At 37.3% G+C, this 23,777-nt stretch overlaps 1 pseudogene; it reads right to left on the bottom strand.

Moving 5' to 3' along the window:
• Nucleotides 1–7,870: 7,870 nt before the first annotated feature.
• The window catches only part of LOC134381606 (transaldolase-like), a 38,971-nt pseudogene continuing 23,064 nt past the window's right edge, over nt 7,871–23,777 (bottom strand).

Genomic DNA, 23,777 nt, shown 5'->3' with positions numbered 1-23,777 from the left:
TTTAATCCTACTAGGATTAAAATCTCTGCTAACGAGGTACTGTTATAATCAATATTTTACAATTGAGGAAACAAAGCCACATATAAGTTTAATAACTTGTCTAAAGCCACATAGTTAATAAGTGATAGAGCTGAGATTGAAAGCCAGAAATCTGGCTGCCAGAATCTACATTCTTAAAAGCTATGTAACACTATCTAACATTAAAAAAAAAAAAAAAATGTTTTTTTTAAAGAAGCAAGATTAAAATAATATAAATAATTCAGAGAATAGAAAAAAATTTAAGCTTTGATTATTATGCTCAAAGAGATTTTAGAGCTTATTTCATAAGAGTCATGAAAACAGAAACAGCCTAAGAAAAAAGAATGAATTCTTAGATATTGAAAATAGTATTGGCAAACCTAAAAAAAAAAAAAAAAACCCACAATTGTGTGAGTGAAAGATAAAGTCAAGGAAATCTTGTAAAATGTAAAACAACACTATGAAATAAAACATTGAAGGAAAAGATAAGCAGCATAAATAATCATTCCAGAAAGTCCAAAAATTCAATTGATAGTAGTTGTGAAAAGATAGGAAATAGAAAATGGAAGGGAAGAAATTACACATGTTAGAACAAAATGTCCCAGTACTAAATGTACAACTTTAGTACAAAAAAGTTTGTCATGTTTTAAAGGAGATGAATGAAAAAAAGACCCATATCCAAAACATATCTCTGTGAAATTTTCAGCATGTTAAGGCTAAAGAGAAATGTTACAAACTTCTAGAGAGAAGGAAAAAACACTTGTGTGTAGGGATGAAGGACCAGACTAGACTGGTAAGAGAATTTTTTATCAGCACAAATCACCACAAATGTAGTGGTTTAAAACAACACTAATTATTTTATACTTTTGGAGGTCAGGAATTTGAGATGGATTTCACTGAGCCAAAATCAAGGTGCTGGTAAGGCTGTACTCTCTCTGGAAGCTCTTGAGATAATCCATCCCCTCTCCTTTCTGGCTTCTAGAGGCCATCTTCACTCCTTGGCCTGTGGTCACTTCCTCCATCTGCACAGTACATCACTTCAACTTCTGCTTCCATTGTCACATCCATTGTCACATTCCATTGTCACATTGTCCCCACTTCCTGCCTTCCTCTTATAAGAACCCTTGCGATTACACTGGGCCCAACCATGCAATCCAGGATGGTCTCCCCATCTCAAGACTCTGAACTTGATCACTTCTACAAAGACCATTTCACTGCTAGGTAGTGACGGATGCAGAAAATGCTACCTCAAAATATGGCACCTTGGCATGCTGAGTATTTTAAGCTGAAAGAAACTGAGAAAACTGCAGAAGCAGAAAGGTCACTCTTTGATCTTTCTCCCCTGAGGCCATAAAAATAATTCTTTGATTTACCTCCCCTGAAAGTAGGTTGGTCATAAGACCGTTATTCCAAAGGGGTCCTGACCTATACCTAGAGGCCAAGGAGAATCTGGACAAAGAGGTCTTTCTAAATTTTCCCCAGTTTATTACCAGTAGTTCATATCCCCTTTTTGTCCAATCATATTTTTACACAACTCTCTGTTCTTTATACAACCGAAGCATAAAAATGCACAATTTTCCCTGGGTCTTTGAGTCTTCATTACTGAAGTCTCCCATGTCATGTAAAACTTTGGTTAAATAAATTTGTAATGCTTTTCTCTTGTTAATCCGTCTTTTGTAGTAGGGGTGTCAGCCATGAACCTTGCTAAGGAAAAGATACTACTTTTTCTCTCCTACAGTAACATACTTGAAGGTTCCAGGGATTAGGATCTGAGTATTTTTGGGAAACCATTATTCTGTCCATCACACTGCAATATAAAATTAATCTCAATAATATAGTAATCTAAGGACAAAAAATCATCTTGAAAGAAACCAATAAATTTAGACAAAAATGCATAAACCAATGATACACATTGAACCAGGTTTATTCTATGACTAATACCAGGAAGAAAAAACACTACTTGACATATTCTTAAATTCGTATTCTTAAAAAAATACTTTTACCTTCATGGATGCAAAGTATTAATGAGTATGTGGGAAGTAGGACGACGGGGAAGTTAGGGAAGGAGAGAATACAACACGACTCATTTATCATTTTATTTCAAAATGACTCATGGAAATCATAAAATGGAAACTTTGTTATCCACTTAAATAATTGAATTTGTTACACATAATTCAAAGTAGAGGTCATGAAAGCAGAGTTTTAACAGCATATTGGAAAGAGGAGCTTTGGATCCAAGCCCCGTCTCTTACCACATGACCTTGAACAATTAACCTAATCTGTCTAAGCTTCATATGTGTTTCTATAAAATAAAGCAATACTATCTGTTCCATAGTTAGGCTGTAAGAGTTTGACATAACCCTGTCAGTCTCATAGTGAACAATAAATTACACAGAGTCTCTACAATCTCTACCAATACATTAACCTTCAATATATTATATAGAGATCCAAGTTTATATCTCATAAATTAAGTCTTCAGGTAACTACATCAGACTGTTCTAGTTCAGGAGACACTAAGCTGGGCAGTCATCTGTATTATTTTTTTATGGTGTTATTGATTCTTAATGGACATTTCTAAGGTTAAATCTAACCAATCACCTAAGATTAATGTAAAGTCTGCTATCTGATTTAGACACAGATATAACTTTATTGTAGTTCCATTTGCACTGGTTGCATCTAAATTTAGGGCTAAGTAATTTTAAATGGCTGAATGGCATAATCTTTTCTTCTATGAAGTACTGTTCACTATCATTTTCAGGACTTCCACCTCTAATTTACCCTAACACTTACTTCAGTATAATACAATGCACACTACATCTAACATAATTTGAAGTACACATTCTGTATCTTTTTTCTCTTTAAATTTTGGAGACAATTAAGTATTTACTTTCTATATTCCACAATTGAATATTACTTAGTCTATATCATTAGTTTTGGCCCCAGGATCTTGACCAGATATTCACTAAATAAATAAATAAATCTACATGAAATTATAGAATCTTATCACTAGAAGGGCCTTTGGCAGTCATTTAATCAACCTCTGAGCAATGTTTAAATTCTCCATGTGCTAATGGCACAAGCAGAGTATCCATTTCTTAATTAAATGCTTGATAACTAAGGCCTATTGGACACGAGACTTTCCAGTTTTGTCATCTAACATGCAAAACATTTTCTGGCATTTTAGAACTGTCAACTCATACTCAACAGATGACATACTATCTGCATACATATATCAAAACTCAATTGTAATTTGAAATGATTTTCTTGAAGAAAGAAAAAACAGATTTGCAAACAGGGTTTAGCTCATATATCTTACAACATCTGAAATTGTTCTCTATTTCATAAACTGTAGTTCCAAAAAGAAAATCCATAAAGTCTGGTAGATCATCCTTAATTGGGGGTGATAAAATTGCAAGTACTCAATCAGGCCCAAAGGAGACTGATGTATTGTTATTATCAAGTTTGAAAAATTTTTGCTGTTACATCTTCACATATTGTTTTTAAATTTTAATACCCACTGGTAACAACATTCATTCAGTCTTATGACTTTTCTAAACCCTCTTCTCAGAAGGTAATTAATTCAAATATTAAGGATGATTTTTCGATATTGAAAAAAATAATTGAGGAATTGTGAACACAGAACTCACTGCATTTTTTTTTTAAGGCTTTATTGAAATATATTTAAGGAAGAAAATTATGAGAGAGGCTTTAATGAAATTAAGAAACACAGCAGTTTTTCTAAAGAATGGTCTTGAGGACCACCAGCATCAGATGGCCAAGGTTATTTGTTAAAACTGCAGTTCTATGGGCTATCAAATCCTCTAAACCAGATTATGAGGGAAAGGAGAGGATTGATATCAGGAATCCCTGCTTTAATAAGTGAATACGATTCACAAGTGCACTACAGTTTGCAAACTATTCATTCAACCACAAATATTTGTTGAATGCCTATTATGTGCCAGGTGTTATTCTAGACTGGAGATAGGCAAATTATGGCCCTAGAATCAAATCCAGCCTGCCACCTGCTTTTATATGTGTAGCCTGTGAACTGAGAACGGTTTTTACATTTTTAAGTGATTGAAAAAAAATCAAAAGGAGAATAATATTTTTTTGTTATGTATTTTAGTATCCATAAATGAGGTTTGATTGGAACACAGCCATACTCATTAATTGCCATATTGTCCATGGCTGTGTTCATGTTACTATGTCAGAGTTGAGTAGCTGTGATAGTGTCTATATATGATGCACTCATTCACCTCACATTTCTGCTAAGCACAGTACAAATAACAGTAACACAGTTCTAACTCGACAGTATTTCAAGAGTCGTATCACTCTTGCATATCACTGTACTGAAACATTTTAAAGTCCACTTAAATATTACCTGTGCAAATCATGTTAAAACAAGAAAACAAAAGTAGACTTTGGATGTCACATTTTTAAGGCACAGTTGAGTGTGGATTATTTTATTATGAAATTAGATGACAAATGTGTTGTTTATTATGAAAAAACTTTTAGCTGTGCTAAAAGAATACAATATATTTCAACCTTACTATACCTAGCACTCATTATGATATCTCCAACTTGCAGAGAGCAGCAGTGAGAAAAATTAGAAAAGTTAAACAAAATATCTTATCATGGCAGAATTCCTTCACAAAAATAAAAATTTTAAATGAACTGCACTCAAAAATGTTTCATTTGTTAGCCATGCAAAGAAATCTATTCACTGATGGTGATATAAATAAATTGTGTTTGACACAATAGCCAAAGAAATGTGTTCTGAAAAAACAAATTTATTTAAGACTATTGGCCTCAGTGAGAATGCTTGCTCAAAGAGCTAAGAACATTAAGAGCAACATCCATAACCAATTAAAAGACAAGGCAAATCATTTTGAATAGTTTTCCTTGGCTCCTGATGAATCAACAGATGCCAGAAGTACTGTTGATTGTTGTTCATTCAAGAAGGCTGTGATGAGTTTAACATGACTAAAGAATTAGTCTGTATGGATAGTCTGCTTGTAGCAACTACAAGCAAAAATATTTTCAAAGATGTTGAGAAAACAGTAATTCAGGAAACCTGAAGTGGAATCTGCTAAGATGTGCTAAAACTGATAGTGGTAAAAAAATATGTGGAGCAGAAAAAGGCTTAATTGAACAAATTTGGAAAGTCTGTGAAAACACAAAGTGTATTTTGTATACACTGTGTATTTTCTATACATGCTGTATTATTCATTATATTAATCATCAGCAGGTACTCTGCAGAAAATATATTAATCTACCATGTGCTTTTGAATCAGTAGTGTAAAAAATAAACTTCATTCACTCTTGTCAGCTAACCATTGTCAGTTCCATGAATTTTTGTCAGAAATAGAAACTGAAAATATTCTGACTTGCCCCACCGCACAGGAGTTTGATGGGTTAGTGGTAAGAAAGTTTTATAGTGATTATTATTATTTTTCTTTAGCTCAGGTCCACAGTTGAAATTTTCCTGAATGACAAAGTACCCTCAACCACTATTATGGAGCATGGAATGGCTTTAGAAGTTAGTCCTTGCTGCAGACTTGATAATGTTTCTTAATAAGTGTATCCTAAAATTACAAATTCAAACAGTGCTTTATAAGAAACTCATACTGCAGTAAAGTCATTTTGACAAAAATGACATAGTCTGAATTTCCAGTAATGTCGAGCTGTTTTATACACTTTCAGTTCTGTCAAAGGAAAATAAAAAGCAAGACCTGCATTCCTGTAAAAAGATATAGCAGATATATCTTCTGACCTCACTTCATATTACAGTTCCAGTAATATTTTCCAAACACAATACAATGTGAATAAAATTTCCATATTTTGAAAATCCATTTAAATGGGTAATTGAGAAGCTTCTGCCTAACATTCAACTTGAAGTTAATAATCTGCAATGTAATCACATGCTAAAATGCAAATATTAAGAAAAGCAGCTAATAGAATTCTTATATAAATGCCTTCCGAGTAATAAACATGCTCAAAGTCAGATGCTAATGGATACCTATCTTGAAAATGTCCAATAGTACATTTTCAAAGATTTTCAAAGTACATGAAATCTCATACACATTTCACAAGTTGGAATTGACAGATAAACATTTGCAATCAATTTTGATGATAGGGAACACTAATTCGGAACCTGAATTAAGTGAGACATTATCCCTCTAAAGAATTGTATTCTTCTCATTAGTGTACTTGTATTACAAAAATGTTATACTCAATTGTTATTATTATATTTAAAATTTTATCAACACAATCTTTGTAGAAAATTTTATTCTCTTGTGATGTAAGTGTGTACATAATATCCTTGATTTTCTTTCTTTGCCCCCAAAGCCTAAAATATTTACTAGCTGGCCCTTTACAGAAAGTTTTCTGACCCCTTCTCTGAATACCCAGTTGATTAAAATTTCTTTGGAGGGAAAGACTGAGTCCTACACATTTTTGCTTCTCCCTCAGTGACCAAAACAACTGTTGGTACTCAATGGAGGATAACAATATCTTATAATTATACAGAGTTTTGCAGTGAGTTGAGAAAGAACTTGGTTATTATGATGACGATAATTCTCATGATTTTGATATAGTGTTGTAAAGGAGTTACTCTCTTTAATTTTTCTTTTTTTATTTTGGAAATAAACTCAAGCTAAATAAATGATCAATAAAAGCAATTACAAGGAATTTCAAACAAACTAATTCTGCCAATTTTCCACTGAGAATAAATAGATGCAAGGAACATGTGAGTGCTGGATGGAACTTGTTTGTTTATTTTCCTTTTTGTTTTATACAAATGAAAACTATTACCATCAAACATAGCTTTAATTTTGTATTTTAAAATAGCTTATTTTCTGATACATGTTTATATTTCTAATAAAAAAAAGTTGTTTCCTAAAAATCAAAGTAATCAAATCACATTGTTAAGAATAATGTAATTTTCTTGTATTAGTTTTTATTTTTATTTTTTTTGTCTTTTTCGTGACCGGCACTCAGCCAGTGAGTGCACCGGTCATTCCTATATAGGATCCGAACCCGCGGCAGGAGCGTCGCCGCGCTCCCAGCGCCGCACTCTCCCGAGTGCGCCACGGGCTCGGCCCATAATTTTCTTGTATTATATTTACAAAATTTATTAGGTGTAACGAGGCCATTTGAAGTACTTGCAAATTGTCAGTTTCCCTCTATCTTTTATCTGTGTGTCTCTGTTTTATAACTGCCTCTCCATCCATCCCTGCTTCCACTTCCTTTTAAAAATCTCATTATTTTTCCCTGGAATTTATCACTGAATTACTGATTATACTCAGTAAATGTTTATTAAATGTTCAATGACCAAATCAGAACTGGGTCACTGTTGGAAGCACAATTATCAGGCTGATCTTTCTCGGTCCATTAACTCAGCTCCCTCCCATCCCATCCACATACTCAAAATGATTTTTCTAAAGTTCAGAACAGATGTTGTCACTCCCTGGCATAATAACCTCTCCTTAACACCTTCAATTTAAAATTCTAAATCCTTAACATGACATATAAGACCCTTCATAACACTCAAGCCTACTTCATTTCCTGTAGCTCTCTTGCATCGGTTTCCCCTGTACCTGATCTCAGTGTCCCCAGAATATCGGGATTTTAAAAATTAATTAATTAATTATTTCATTTGGGCCTTTGTTCATGTGGTTCACTCTACTTATAATCCTTTTTTATTTCTTACCCACAGGAAAAGTGACTTCTTTAATGCATTATGCAAAATTTACATTAAATCAGTAATTTATGATCTGTCCCCTGCTCCAACCTGCTCCAACTGGCAAAAAACGCAAGATTCATCGCAAGCCACGTGCAGTCAGCCCCCAACTCAAAGACGGCACAGATCCAGGTCCAGCCCCAGGTGCTGCGCTCCGTCCCGTTCTCTGTGCTGAACCACGTGGTCCTCGTGCAGCCAGCGGAAGGCCTTCTCATCCGGGTGGATCTTCTCCAGGTCACTGGCCTGAGCCACCTTGGCCAGGAGCTTGGGCGAGATCTCGCCTGTGTCGCCGAAGGAGGCGCCCATGACAATGGCCAAATTCTTGTAATAGTTGTAGATTTGGTGACACTCTTCATCCCAAGGTCCTCCAGGGGCTCGTGTGATTTCTTGTCCCTGTTTGCCATGTGCCCATCAAGGATGCACCCCACCAAAGGGGAGGTGAGTGTCACGCCCGCCTCCGCGCAGGCCACGACCCGGGCCCAGGAGGTGCAGCGTCGCTCCCCGAGCTCCTCTCCAGCCTGGACTGGTCGTCTGCAGGCTGGTGACGGCTCTGTGGGAATTCTGTCCTTGCTGATTCCAGCTTCCTTGTAGAGCTCCTCAGGGGCCCGGCTCGCACCACCTTCGCGTCCTTATCAAAGGAGAGCCTCACACACACTTCCCTGCACGCACTGCCGGGGATCTTCTCCAGTATTTCTGCTCCAAACGACACAAAAAGTCTATCAATAGCATTTTTAACCTGGTCCTCTTGTGACCTGCCCAGCTGCCTGCTGTAGGCGATGGCCTCCTCCACCCGCTCCTGCTGGGCGGGCATCCGCACCGTGGCCAGCATCAGAGACGGGTTGATGGTGGCATCCTGAGGCTGGCACATGTCCGTGGCATGAAGTCACCCGTGTCGGCCACCACTGTAGTGAACTGCTGGTCCAGAGCGGACTCCGTCTTCTGGCGCTTTGCAGGGGAGCCCCAGGTGGCGAGACTCTACTTATATTCCGATCCTCTCTTTTTCCTTTCACTTTCTGAATAATGCTTATTATTCTGGGTCTTATCCTTTGGGTTTTTTTCCCTCAGTCTATGCTCTTTGCCCCCAAATTTAGTGCTTGCCAGTAGCTCTCATGACATTGATGTATAAGTATGTGTTTACTCCTTTGTCTTCCTACCAGTTCATAAGGTCCTAGAAGGCACCCCCGCATTCCTTCAGGCACCCATTTATGTGTTGTGTTCCCACAGTTATTACAGTGTTTAGAATATAACTAGTTTCCTGAATCAAAGCCAGGCCATTGTAGGAAGTGAGGCACTGGGCTCCAGACCAAAAAAGTAATATTTACCAAGTACCTTATATGATTAAAAAAAAAAAAATCCTTTCACATTTTATCTTTATGGCAACACTGTTAGGAAGGTATCACTGATCCTCTTTCACAAATGAGGAACTGAAATGTAATTATGGACTTAAGTTTATATAGCAAGGGAGTATTACAACCAGGTTCAAAGCCAAGTCTGTCAATTAAACCTTCATGCTCCTCAAATCCACCTACTTGGGCAATGGACTTTGACAAACCTGTAACTTTTTCCTTGGTTCCTAACTTCCTAAATTTAGCTTATACTGTGAAGTAACTTGTACCGTGATGTTAATGTGTTTATGTGCTGCCATTCATTATTATTTTCCAGAGAAAATAGTTTAAACTCAAGTAAATATTCTAAGGTAGCTATTTTGAACCAACCTGAGGAAATATTTGGGAGTCATCACTATCTAAGATTCTAGGAATTAGGAAAGGAGTTGCTTGGTTCAGTTAGTAGGAGTCAAATGTGTGACTTTACATAAAAACTAACTCTAAGAGCATATATTGGCGTTGTTGCTAATAAACTGAGGCATGATAAACTCATGACAACCCTGAGGCATAGCATGCAGTCTATACAGCTGGCCCCAGAAACAGAATAAAGACAAACACCAGATCCTCAGAGCTCTTAGCTAAAAACACAAACTTGTATAAATATATTACAACAAAAAAAACTAATGGTAACTGCCATTTATAATATTAATATCCACTTTATTCTTCATTTACTGAGGACTATGTGCTAGGCAAGGTGGTTGGCACTTATTTTTTACACAAAGCTATACAGGAAGTACTTACACAAATTACTTTGAACCCTGGCACAGACAAGTTTCAGTTGTAAAATGCATAAAATTTGCATAAGAATACCTCTCACAGAGGGTTGAGTCAAAAAGAAAGTGCCAAGGTTCAGAGTCAACGCCTGAGTTTTTCCACCAGTCCACTCTGTAGGGTCCTAGACTTCTTAGAAAATGAAGCACCATTCATCTCAAGACACATTTACCTGACATAAGGATCAGATCAGAGACTTTGCACCACTGCAAGAGTGGAACAGAAGCACGTACATGCACACGTGTGTTGTGGTGTGTGTGCACGCACACGCGTGTATGTATGCCGGTGGGGGTTGTTTGTGTGGATGGAAAGGTGGAAAACTCCATCACAATAAGGAGCTCTGGAAGTAGTGGAAGGTGATGGGGGCACTGAAGTGGTGCAGTTTTACCTATATTTATCCAAACTTCCTCCAGACCACCTCTCTGAATGCAGAAGAGACACTCACATACCCTCAGAGGTTCAGGGATATTTGCTGCTGTGGAGTGCAGCCAGTGATGTCAGTACTCTTTTTTACTTGTTGTTAGAGGGAAATAGAAGTTAATCCATTATAGGCCAGTTTCCACAAACTACCTCAGAGAGACAAGTGCCCTTGGAAAGCAACCCCTTACCGGTTTCTAATACAACAGAATCAATCAATATGTTATTGAAGAAATAAAGGATTTGCTAACACCCACCACATACATGCATCAAAGATGTGTAGGCTGACACACATTTTTTTCTTTTTGTCATATCCTTAGCCTTTAATTATAATTTTCTAAATTACCAAATGAGCGATGCTTTTGAGGAAAAAAAGCAAATGCTACCAAATTATATAAGGCCAATGGGGCAAATGGTCTCCTCACTTTCTTCTTTCATGTCTCTTCCACTACCATGTGCCCAGTACCCAGCAACAACCCCTGTTCAGATGCTGGTGCAAAATGCCTCTGTGTATACATACACACTTACAGTTTTTTTTTTTTTAATGATAGTTTTCTATCCATATAATTTGCTACTTGCTCTTTTCATTAAAGATGATCCTGGACATCTTTCCATGCATATAGATCCACCCCTCTTTTTCTCTTCCTTTTTTATTTTTCTTTTTAACATGACTAAGTGGTATCCCATCGTTTGGATATGGTGTAATTTGTTTAACTTTTCTTACAGATGATGCCCATATTGGTTGTGTATGGTATTTTATAATTAAAAAAAAAATCTGAGCAGAACATATTGGAGCATATATCCATGTGTCTCTGAATAAAGATTCCTAACAGAATTTATTCCTATACATAAAATTTTAGGGACAAAGGATTTTTGCAACTGAGATAGATTTTTAAAGATTTTAATATTAACTGTCTACATGAATATTAAAAAAAGATCTGTGAGAAAACTTTAAAGACTGTAAGGTTTACTTCTGTGAATATTTGCAGATACAATTTTGATATTTTTCTAAGAAAAGTGCATGACAAAGATATGTATGTAACTATTAGAAACAGAAAAATCCCCTTACCAGCCAGCTATAAAAAAAGGAACAGCAGAAATAGAATATATAAGCTGAAAAACAAGCCTTTGTTATTCTAATTTTTCATTTTCATAATGAAAATGCTCTTATAATCCAATAGTTTTTATAAATCTTTAAGATTCAATGTCTAAATCTGAAGACATTTTTAAATATAGTGGTTATGTTCTTGAATATAGTAGTATCAAAAGTCAAGGATATTATATTTGTATTTTAGAGATTTAGAATAGTATAAACTATTTAAGGAAACATCTTTTACGTAGTTCACGGTATTATGTTAATTTTATCTCATAGAAAAATTGTACTTAAGTTGTTACCAAATTTGCTTAAAATGCCCCAAATATTAAATGTTCTAGAATATGTTTAGTTGGGTTTCTCCAGAAAGCATTTGATTTTTACTGTAGCTATGATGATAGTTTGCACATTATATTTATTTAAGATCATATCCTTGCTGAAATGTAAATTGCTTTTACAATTTTTTTTTTTGTCTTATTTATTTTTACCACTCCCGGTTTCAATCACTAGTCAAAATCAAGTCCTCGAACATTGGTTTCGTATATGTTTCAGAGCAAGAACTGGAGAAATTCTGTCTGATGAAGAGGTTTTAGCTACTGCTAAAAGTGAACAAGAAATTGTATGGTTTGTTTTTAAAGTGCTCACTCATATACACACAAAGTAGTGGGGTTGAAAGGAGAGAAAAAAGAGTAAAAGTTCATTGGAACCCAGTGATTTATTGGGAAAGGCTCAGCAAGCTCACATAAAAACCAAAGCGGGGAAGTGGTTGGACATTGGGTCAAATCTCCATTCACATGTTGTGTAATAAAAGGCTGACTGTAGCCTTTCAGCCTTGCTTCTAGTCATAGACAATGGCAATTGCAGAGCAAGACTAATAACAGGATTTAGCATAAATCCACCACAGGAAGTGAACAGTTGTACTGGCAAATAATTAGCCAGGAAACATTTTATAGCAGCATCAGGATGCGTCCGTGAGCTTTCAGACTCTCAATGTGTTTGTGATCATGAAAACATAATTAGTTCTCAGCGATTGTAATTTTTGTGTGTGTTTGTTGTAAGATGGTTCTTTTCCCCTCCTTTCTTTTCACAAGCAGGCCTTATTTTTCCTGTCCTAATTTAGCAGCTCCTGCAAGGGTTTTGAAGTCTCAAGGGAGGGGTTTAGAATGTTCTCTTTTTTTCTCCTGCTGATGCTTTTTTATTGCAAGGTGGATGGTGTTTATTTTGCACAGCTAACAAGTGAGTTCAAAGCAATACGTTGCTCTTGAACTCCTGCCAGATTCTCAAAGCTGAAAGCTCCCCTGCGTGGTAGAGCCGACCTGTACTATCAAAGCCTAACTAATTTGCAAAAGAATGTCAAAATGACTGGTGCACTGCATTTTCCACCACCCGCTTCATTTGACACTTAAAGGAAAGCTAAGTGGGAGTGTAAAAGGAAGGAAATTCATTCAAGGCAGCACACCCGATGATGTGAATTAATTTCAGAAGAAAATGGGAGCTCATTGCTGAGTACGTCTATTTTCATCTTCTCTGCTTTTTGTTTGGCTTATTGTTTTAGTAAGGGCTGCTAATAAACTTTAGTGCTTCTGTTCTCACATCATCCATATTAGGAGTAAATGCTATCATTAGACTTGGCTTTGAATTTCTTTGTGTCAAAGTGTCTACAGGAAGCTGCTTCATCTGATTTAGTCACACCAGTCAAAAAGAGTGGCCTCGTGAAGACAAACACTTAGTCCAGGCCAGTATTTTTCTCCTTTTAACACTCTAAAAAATTATTTTATCAGAACAAAGAGAGCTACATTTATAAACAGATACAATTTGTTATTGGAGGAGACAAGACTGATAAAACAAAGTCCTAAACTAGACGTTTGAAAGGATAATTCAAAGATGATGTTTAGAAGTTCAATTCAGCTCACCTAAGAAGTATCAATGCTAAAATAAAGAGCACAGAGTCAGTAAAAAACAAATATGAGACTCTGATTTAATTTAGTCTGATTTTAATCGGTGTCCTAATTGCATTTTATAACGTCAAACTTTATTTGAAATTTATGTTGAAGATATGATATTGGCATATTCTCCCAAGTAAGTTCATCTACATATATTTTCCTCAGGCATCGACCCTAGAACTTCATTACTATTCTTATTTTCCCAATGAGTTTGCCATGACTTATGTAAATTGCCATCATCAGCACCTAGGTGAACAGGAATCTCACTTTCAAAGATTGTCCCCCTTGCTTGAGTTTTTACTATGCATTTCTTTAATGTTACCCTTTGCCCAATGCTGAACTCCAATCTCAACATGCTACTGACCATTAAAAGTGTACCTTATCTCTGTTACCAAAATATGAGCTTATCAGGAAGTAAAGCTTCTGGTAATGCCTCAGTTGCTTGCAAATACATTACTGAGGTCTGGCTATGCCATTGTTGTGTAAAAAATGTATTAATGTCAAACTGAGTGCCATGCTGCTCAAGAATGAAGGCTAGAGTCAGGTGGACCCAGATTTGGATTACAACTGGAGCACTTACTAGTGATGCAGCCACCACTAATTAGTGAACCTTTCAAAAGCTTGGCTTTGTCATGCATACAATGAGGCTAATATTATTACCTAACCTGCAGTTTATTGCTGTCCGTACCATACATGTCAAATAGTAAACACTCGATAAATGTTAGCTATTACAAAATCAAAGCAGTTTGGAAATGATACACCTGAAGAATCAGGAATTCTCTCAATTGGGCTTAAAATATAGGAAACTTCTTATGGAACAGGAATCTGGAGGTAAAGCTGGCTCCAAGTTTAGTATGATCATCAAGCTTCCAGCTTTGTCTTGCAATGCTCTTGGTCCTCTTCTCTGGGTTAGTTTTGTATTCAGGCTGGCTCCCCTCCTGGTTTCAAAATAGTTGCCAGCAACAACTGGGATAACCAACTTCTTTCTCTAAGTCTAGTAGAAGACAGAGGAGAGGAAAGTGCTTCTTCAACCATGAAATCAAACTCCTCCCAGCAGTATGACTGAGGACAACTTAAGCTCTGTGCCCATAGCATGTGGCACAGTGGCAGTCACCAGAGAAATATTTTGCCCTGATTGTCTTAAACCTTGTTTCTTGAGCTAGTTTCTAGCATGGAGGATATTTTCATGATTGGTCTATACCAATGAGGATCTCATCCTAGAGATGAATATGGAGATCATCTTCCCCCGAGACATATGGGCTGAATGCAGAAGGGTGGATGCACAGACCAAGTTGGGGTTCTGCTAGGAAGGCTGAAAAGAATGGTGGGTCTATCAGTCAGGGTCCCAGAAAGACAGAAATGGTACACTCAAACTGTATTTGGTTTAGTTAGCAATAACCGAGAGCTGTTTACCATCCCTAAACCTGAAGAGAAACAGGATGAAGTAGTTACTTCAATTCAGAAAAAAGGAAGGACTGTGTGAGCAAGGCCACCTGATAGGAGTGTGACCTTTGTCAAGGGACTCAGCTAGTCTCCCACCCCTCCTAAACAACTTTATAAGGGGTATTTGCAAGGATCGCTGTGGTATCACTCTCCCTTCACGCCCTAACTTCTTGCCAATGTCTCCTAGTGGTGGAACTCAACCAGAGGCCAGAGGCCTGGGAGCCTGTTGCTGCAGTTTATAGAGGTCAGCCTCCTGGATCACAGAGCAGGGCAGAAGGATGTATGAAAGATACTCAGAATAGGAACATAGAACAGGCCGCTGCAGGTTAAGCAAACAACAGAGTGCATGATTATTCTGTAAGACAGAATGAAAATGGAAAAGACAGAGAGAAAGAAGAAGACAAAGGGAAGCAGAAGTATTAAAGAAGGGAGAAGACCTGGGGTGGGAGAGAAGAAGCTTCTAGGTAAACAGAAATAGATTGGAAACCAGGAGTTAAATATGATTTAAAAGCATTGAACATTTTGCTAAGCAGAAGGGGAAGAATATTTTCAGAAGCTGAAGAAAGTAATCAAAGACACTCCCCCTGGAAAGAAATGCATTAATTCATTCTGCAAATATTTTTTTTAGTGCCTATTCTGAAAGGCAATATGAGAGGGGAATACTTAAAAACTGCAATTTGGGGCTAGTTTTTCTGGTTTCCAATCCTGAAGTCACCATCTTGCCAGCAGTGCAACCTTGGGCAAACTATTCGATTCTCTGAGTCTCCATTTCCTCATCTGTCAAGCGGTACTGTTAGTGATACCTGTTTTATAGGACTGTTTGAGAGACAGATAAGCTAAAACATGTAAAGCACTTCAAACTGGCATATACTAAGATATAATAAATGGTAGCTTTCCTTATTACCCCGTACTAGGCATGGTGCTAGGTGTTCTACTAAATCTTACCATTATGGAGCTCACATTCCAGCAGAGAGATATAGGGCTTCTAAATAGGTAAGCACAATAAAATGTTATTATGGTTTGATAAAAATGTGGTCATGTACAGACAGGTCACAGAGGAAAAAGTGGTCAATTAGTTTAGATTAGAGTTTTATACAGAGGCTAGCCTTTGACTTGAGTCTTGAATGAAGATAAGATATTCGTGGGCAGGCTGGGGATGGGAAGAAAAGCATTTCAGGCAGAGGTCATCACATGAACAATATAAAGACTTGAAATAACATAGGACATCAGGGCAACTGAGTGCTGAAGTTGAAGGAAAGGAAGGAAGAGAGTGAGAAAGTGTTGCAAAATTTGTGACTGTCCCTTCCTCTGCCTTTTATCCTTAAAGCAATGGGAAGCCATTCAAAAACTCACTGTGGATAGATAGTGTAGAAAGCACTGTCAGCACTCTTGGCAAATGGGTAGAACAGGTGCAGTTACTAAAATTTCAGGTGAGAGGTGCTGTAGTTTGGTCTGGTGGTGAAAAGTGTGTGGATTCAAGCAATATGTAAGAGGTAAAATCAATGCTTTCATGACAGACTGGATGAGAAGGGGTTAAAAATGATGCCCAGGTGATACTGAAAGAGGAGTAGGTTTGGGAAGACCAAAACATTGTTTTTTGGTTACATTGAATTTTAGGTACCTTTGAGAACAAAAAGGGAGATATCAAATAGACAGCCAAGTGATAGCAAATAGATTCTTATCAAATATAAGTTTGACATTCAGAGGTTTGGGCCAGGAGTAAATGTTTGTGAATCAAATGAGTGTAGTTAGTAGTTGAATTCTTAATGCATGAATGAAAGAGGAGGGGACAGGGGAGAGAGTAGGGAGAAGAAGGTATCTATGCTGAGAAACGACAACATTTAACAGCAAGTAGAGAATGAGCTTGCAAAAGGTCAGAAAAGGAGAAGCTGGAGAGGTATGAGAAGCACTAAGATGGAGTCATCTAAGGACAGTCAAGAGAATGAAGTTAGATAAAGGTTAACAGGAAAACGTTGAAGACTACCAGCAGGAAGAAGCTGAGAAGAACTGTTAGGTAGGAGAGTACTCAGAAAAGAGTGTTCTAGAAGCCAAGAATAAAAAAGAATTACTAGTCAAGAATTTGAAAACAAATATACCTGCACATATTGTATGCTTACTACAAGCCTGGCATTTAGATATACAGCTCATCTGATTCTCTTGTGATCCTGTGAAAATGCCATCTGTAAAAATGAGCTCCATTTTACAAATGAGAGACTTAAATAACTTGCCCATGATCACACATCTTCTAAGTGGTAAAGACAGAATTTGAACCTAGATGCATCTAATCCTAAAGTCTGCAGTCATTGTCTGTCTGTAGTTGCAAAGAGTCCTGTGATTTTAGAAGGTCACTTGTGACTTTTGCCATAATGATTTCTTCAGAGTGTTACAAACACAGCAGAGGCAGGGAGGAAGTGAAGACAGCAAGTGATTTTAATAGCTAATGAATGGAAACACCACAAATGCTCCAAATAGGGAAATTATTAAATACATTTTCAAATGAGAGTATAATTAGATATTGCATGGCCATTAAAATTAGGTTTTGAAGAATGTTTACTGATATCATGTACTTACTTGGTAATAGAAGATTTTAAAAGTAGAGTATTAAATGATATATATGATGTGATCCCTGTTATTAAAAAAGTACATGAACATTTCCATATAAAGGAAATTCCAAGATAAATTAAAAATAATCATTTTCTCTGGATGATGGCATAATTTGGGGTTCTTTTTATTTTCTTTAAACATGTACATAATTCCTAATTTTTCTGCAGTGAATATGAACAATTTATAACCAGAGAAAGTGATGAAAGTTATTTAGAAAAATTAAGTTTCTGTTTTCTGTATTTAAGTGTTCATTTTCTGTAAAATTATGTGTGTACACACATATACTAATTTATACTATGCTATATTTGATCCTAATAAAGATGTTTCTGAGATAAGAAAACAATTTTCCTTTTATTCAGTCTATAAAGATTAAAAAGTGCCTAATGACTTCCTAAGAGATATTTATTTCAGAAATAGTTAATATTATAAATCACCAGTTACAACTTAAGTCTCAATTATTTCTAAAGTTCATGTAGGTGCAATGGCTCACCTTTACAATGCAAGATAAAATGTGATGTAACTGTGGATAACAAGATAAAGTATAATTTCACAGTCTCACATCAATTAAATTCACTTGGCCCATCTTCTCTCAGTAATAAAGGTTTTTTCTTTTTACTGGCTGCCTTTCTTGTTTACCTCTACTTTTTCCTTTAGAACTGTGCAAGGGCTATGTCTCTCACGATTCTTGGTTCTTAGGAAAGGATTAACATTTTTGTATAAACTTCCAGTACTCAGATCCTTGTTCAAATTGTTCTTCTCACAGCTACCAAATACCTAATTTAGTGATTTTTTTCATACATTCATCCACAGAATTTTACTGAGTTTATATCTGCCATATTCAATTTAATAAGCAATTATTGGGTGCTTTTTATCTTTCAGCAATGGGATAGCAAGACAACTAAAACAATGCAATATCTTTAAAGGGCTAAACATATAAACAAAAGGGAACACATAAGTAGATGTGTACACACACAGACACACACACACACACACACACACACACACACACACACAAACTGCCAAATTGGGAGGGAATGAGAATTAAGGAGTCAGAGAAAATTCCAGAACACATGATGGCATCTGAATGGTATTTGACTGCTGAGTAGTAGCTCACCGTGCAAATAAGGTGAAGAGGGCTGTTTTAATGAGTGCCAACAGCTTAAACAAAGATGTAGAAGCATAAAAACACATGACGTGCTTAGCAGATGGTGGTTAAGTTTGGTGAGGACTTGGGCACATGGGAAGTTGTCATTTGAAATGGGTCACATTGTATTTCATGCCACAAAGTCAGGTCTATGCACTTCACTATACAGTGAAGAGGCATTATCAGTCTTTAATCACCAAATCAGAAGATTACAAGTCAGAATTTTTTACAGAAAGAAAATTCCAGTGGTGCTAGAGGAAGAAGGAAAGTGGGGACAGAGAGAGTTGTCAGGAGGCTCTGCGGAAGAGAGGGTAAGGACCCAAATCCAGACCCTAGTGTGAAATGAGGTAGGTAATAAATAGGGCCCACTTGAAAGATGATTCTTGGTGAACAAACAGACTTGAAGAACAAGGGCACGGGAGCAGGTCAGGCTGGCGCTGCTTTCTCAGAGGATCTGTGCTTCCTAAGAGGTCTTCCACTGTCACATATCTGTCTGTATCTCCCAGACTTATATCTTCAGAACAGACACACACTATCTGGTGTTTACCTGTTATAAACACCTGGATGTCTCATAAGCACGTCAAAGTCACCAGATTGGATTAAAGTAAAAATCATACACTTTCCCTATAAATAAAATTCTCGGTTCTGCTCTGTTGCTCAAAAGGTGGCATGTTCCCAGAGTCATCCAAGGGTGCTTTTACTTACCTCCACCCATCCACTTAATCACTGGGTCTGGTTGGTTTTTACCATTGAAATCTTTTTTAAAAAATATGTCCTTGCCTTTCTCTCAATACTATCACTACCTCTGAGTCATCCATTTCCTTGAAGACCACTCCTAACTTTACTCCATCCAACTCATTAAAAACCTCTGCCAATTTCATCTCTTACGATTCATTTTAATTTCACCTTTGTTCAGGCCATTACCATTTCTCAGTTTTATTATTTTATTGCTTTGCAACCTCCTAATCAACTCAGTTCCTCAGAAATTTTCACCGGCCATATTAAGGCACCCCTCACTGGATTCTTGGCTTCCCGTTCAGTCCCCCTTCCACTCCTGTCACCAAGCAAGCCATCTAAAACACAGATTTGCCCAGTTCATACCTCCATTTACAACCTTTCATTGTCTCTCTGTCAGCAACAGGATGCAGGCCAAGATGTTTAGCAGGGCTGACAGCGAATGTCCTTGAAGCCTCCACCCACTTCTCTCCACCATCAATTCCCACCACCCCAGGTTTCACTAAGTAGTTTCTAATTACACACATTGGCATAACCATAAATACAAGTTACCAAAATCAAGGCTATTTAGTCATTTCCTGTTCTTTTATGCACAACTTGTGGTTCTTCAATACCTCTAATTATTGAATTAGAAGATATTACGACATTCTCCAAAGGGCACACAGTAGTCAAGTAGTCTTGGATAATGATTACAAATGTAGTTCTAGGGCTCTGCATAAAGATATTGAAACTTTAATAGCTTTTTCACTATTAAATTACAGAACAATTACTATGGCTCAAACTAATCTGGTTTATTTTTGATTCCAGAAAATAATAATATCAATAATGATGATGATGATTTTTTTTTAAACTTTTATTTTGTCGATATACATTGTGGTTGATTATTGTTGCCCCTTACCAAAACCTCCCTCCCTCCTCCCGCTCCTCCCTCCCCCCCAACAATGCCCTTTCTGTTTGCTTGTCTATCAACTTCAAGTAATTGTGGTTGTTATATCAATGATGATGATTTTTTTAAGCTCCCGTGGTTTCGTCACTGGGAAATGTTTAAGTCTCCAAAAGGGTCCGCCAGCACCCCTGCCCCTCTCCATCAGCACCCCACAGTATGATGGTGAGTCAAGTGAAGCAAAGATAATCCTTCCAATTTTAAGTGAAAAGAACAGGGGTCAGGAAGATAGCAGTTGCTCAAGACTTAGTAAAGAACTCGCTCTCGATCTGCTGGAGCTGGGATACAGTCTTCTCTCCTGCCTGTGGACATCAGAGCTCGAGACTCTTCAGGTATTGGGTTCCAGCACTTAAACCAAGGACACCATCAACTTCCCTGGTTTTGAGGCCTTGGACTTAGACTGAGCCACACTAGCAGCATCCAGTTTATAGACAGCCTATCATGGAACTTTTCTTCATAGTCACAGCTTGTATCAACAAAAACCACATCAAGATCTGATGTAGGGATTCTAGTCTCAGAGGTGGAGTCTGCACCTGAACTCAGCAACCGTGCACCAGGTGAGGCGGGGCCCAGGCGGGAGAGCTGAGAAAGTGGGGGGAGTGATCAGTGCTGCAAAGACTGCCGATGGTGCCGCCTCTGAAACTGAAACTGCCCAAAATCTGATATTGGAACTGGAGGCAGAGCCAGCAGCAGTGGCGCCTGCGGCAGCAGCAAGGGAAGCGGCACCAGCAGTAGCGGCAGCAACGGCTGGAGCGGGGGAAGTGGCGGCAGCGGAGCCAGCGGCAGTGGTGCCAGCAGCAGCAGAGTGAGCGGCGCAGTGGCAGCAGCGGGGGAAGCGGCAGCGGCAGGAGCGACACCCTGCGGTACCACCCCATCACCCAGCAGCCCGGCAGAGTCCAAGCTGACCAGAGAGGTGGCTCCCCAGAGAGGCCCAAGACTCGAGGCAACCACACATGCAAGGCACTAGTGGCCAACTGAGCAGTCACGGAGGTAGCCATACTAAATTGGCAACCACAGCAACATCTTAGTCAGTCAATAGTGTCAAACCTGTGGACTGTGAAACCCCCTGCCACAATGAATAAACATCAAAGAAAAGATACCAGAAATATGAAAAATCAAGAAAGTACACCACCCAAAGATAATAAATCTCAAGCTCTAGATCCTATATAACAAGAAGCCCTTGAAATGACTGACAAGGAATTTTGAGTGATAATTCTAAGGAAACTGAATGAGATACAAGAAAACTCAGCAAGACATCATGATGAAATGAGGAAAAGTATACAGGACCTGAAAGAGGAAATGTACAAGGAAATCAATGCCCTGAAAAAAAATGTAGCAGAACTTGCCGAACTGAAGAAGTTATTCAGTGAAATAAAAAACACAACAGAGAGTTTAACCAGCAGGCTTGTCGAAGTTGAAGAGAGAACCTCTGAACTTGAAGATGGGCTGTTTGAAATAACACAAGCAGACAAAAAAAAGAAAAAAGAAAAAAAGAAAAAAAGAATCAAAGGCATTGAAGAAAATCTGAGAGAGATATCAGACACCCTTAAGCGCTCAAATATCCAAGTCATGGGTATTCCAGAAGGGGAGGAAAAAGGAGATTACATTGAAAACATATTCAACAAAATAGTGGCAGAAAACTTCCCAGGTATAGGAAAAGTCACAGATCTTCAGATCCAGGAAGCTCAATGATCTCCAAACGTATTCAACCCAAAAAGGTCTTCTCCAAGACATGTTATAGTCAAAATGGCAAAACTCAAAGACAAAGAGAGAATCTTAAAAGCTGCAAGAGAGAAGCGTCAAATCACCTATAAGGGAGCCCCAATCAGGCTAACATCAGACTTTTCATCACAAACTCTAAAAGCCAGAAAAGAATGGGATGATATATTCAAAATACTAAAAGACAGAGATTGTCAGCAAAGAATACTCTACCCTGCAAGGCTATCCTTCCGAAATGAAGGGCAAATAGTATATTTCTCAGACAAACAAAAACTGCAGGAGTTCACCACCACACGACCACCCTTACAAGAAATTCTCAAGGGAGTACTGAGTTTGGTTCCTAAAAAATAACTACCACTGCCATAAAAACCCAAGAAAAATCTAAAACCACTAGTATAATAAAAATGGCATTCATGAAGAGAAAACAAACAAACAAAAAGGTTATCTACAACCTAAGGAAACAACAAACACAGAAAACAAACAGTAAATCAGAAAGCAAGGAACAAAGGACACCTAAGACAACCAAACAACAATCAATAAAATGCTAGGAATAAATCAACACTTTTCAATAACAACTCTTAATGTAAAAGGCTTAAATTCTCTAATCAAAAGACACAGACTGGCTGACTGGATTAAAAAGGAGGACCCAACTATATGCTGCCTTCAAGAGACCCACCTCACCCGTAAAGATTCACATAGACTAAGAGTGAAAGGATGGAAAAAGATTTACCATGCAAACAGAAAAGAAAAACAAGCTGGAGTAGCTATTCTTATATCTGACAAAGTAGACTTTAAACTAAAAACCATAAAAAGAGACAATGAGAGACACTACATAATGATAAAAGGACTGATCCATCAAGAAGACATAACAATCATAAATATGTACGCACCCAATGTTGGAGCAGCCTGATTTATAAAACAAACTCTATTAGACCTAAAGAAGGAAATAGACACTAATACCATAATAGCAGGGGACCTGAACACCCCACTGTCAATATTGGACAGATCATCTAGGCAAAGTATCAGCAGAGAAACACAAGATCTGAACAATACTCTAGACCAATTGGACATGGCAGATATTTACAGAACATTCTATCCAACAACCTCAGAATATTCATTCTTCTCATCAGCACATGAATCATTCTCCAGGATAGATCACATATTAGGTCACAAATCAAGTCTCAACAAATTCAAAAAAAATGGAATTATCCCATGTATCTTCTCAGACCATAAAGGATTAAAACTAGAAATCAATAACAAATGAAATTCTGGAAACTATACAAACACATGGAAATTAAACAGCATTCTACTTAATGACATATGGGTCCAAGAAGAAATCAAGCAGGAAATCAAAAAATTTATTGAAACTAATGAAAACAATGATACATCATACCAAAACCTGTGGGATACTGCAAAAGCAGTATTAAGGGGGAAATTTATTGCATTAAATGCTCACCTCAGAAGAATGGAAAGATGGCAAGTGAACAACCTACCACTTCACCTTAAAGAACTAGAAAAACAAGAACAATCCAAACCTAAAGTTAGCAGACGGAAAGAAATCATTAAGATCAGAGCAGAACTTAAGGAAATTGAAACTCATAAAATAATACAAAAGATCAATGAATCAAAAAGTTGGTTTTTTGAAAAGATAAATAAAATTGACAAACCATTAGCATGGCTAACAAAAAAAAAGAAGAGAGAAGACTCAAATAACCAAAATTAGAAATGAAAAAGGCGATATTACAACTGATTCATCTGAAATACAAGGAATCATTCGAGACTACTATAAACAACTATACGCCAACAAATTTGAAAATCTGG

This window comes from Cynocephalus volans, chromosome 7, assembly GCF_027409185.1.
Source record: "Cynocephalus volans isolate mCynVol1 chromosome 7, mCynVol1.pri, whole genome shotgun sequence".
Classification (NCBI taxonomy): Eukaryota; Metazoa; Chordata; class Mammalia; order Dermoptera; family Cynocephalidae; genus Cynocephalus; species Cynocephalus volans.
Note: the sequence above shows the minus strand (reverse complement) of the source record. Positions and strands in the feature narration are given on the sequence as shown.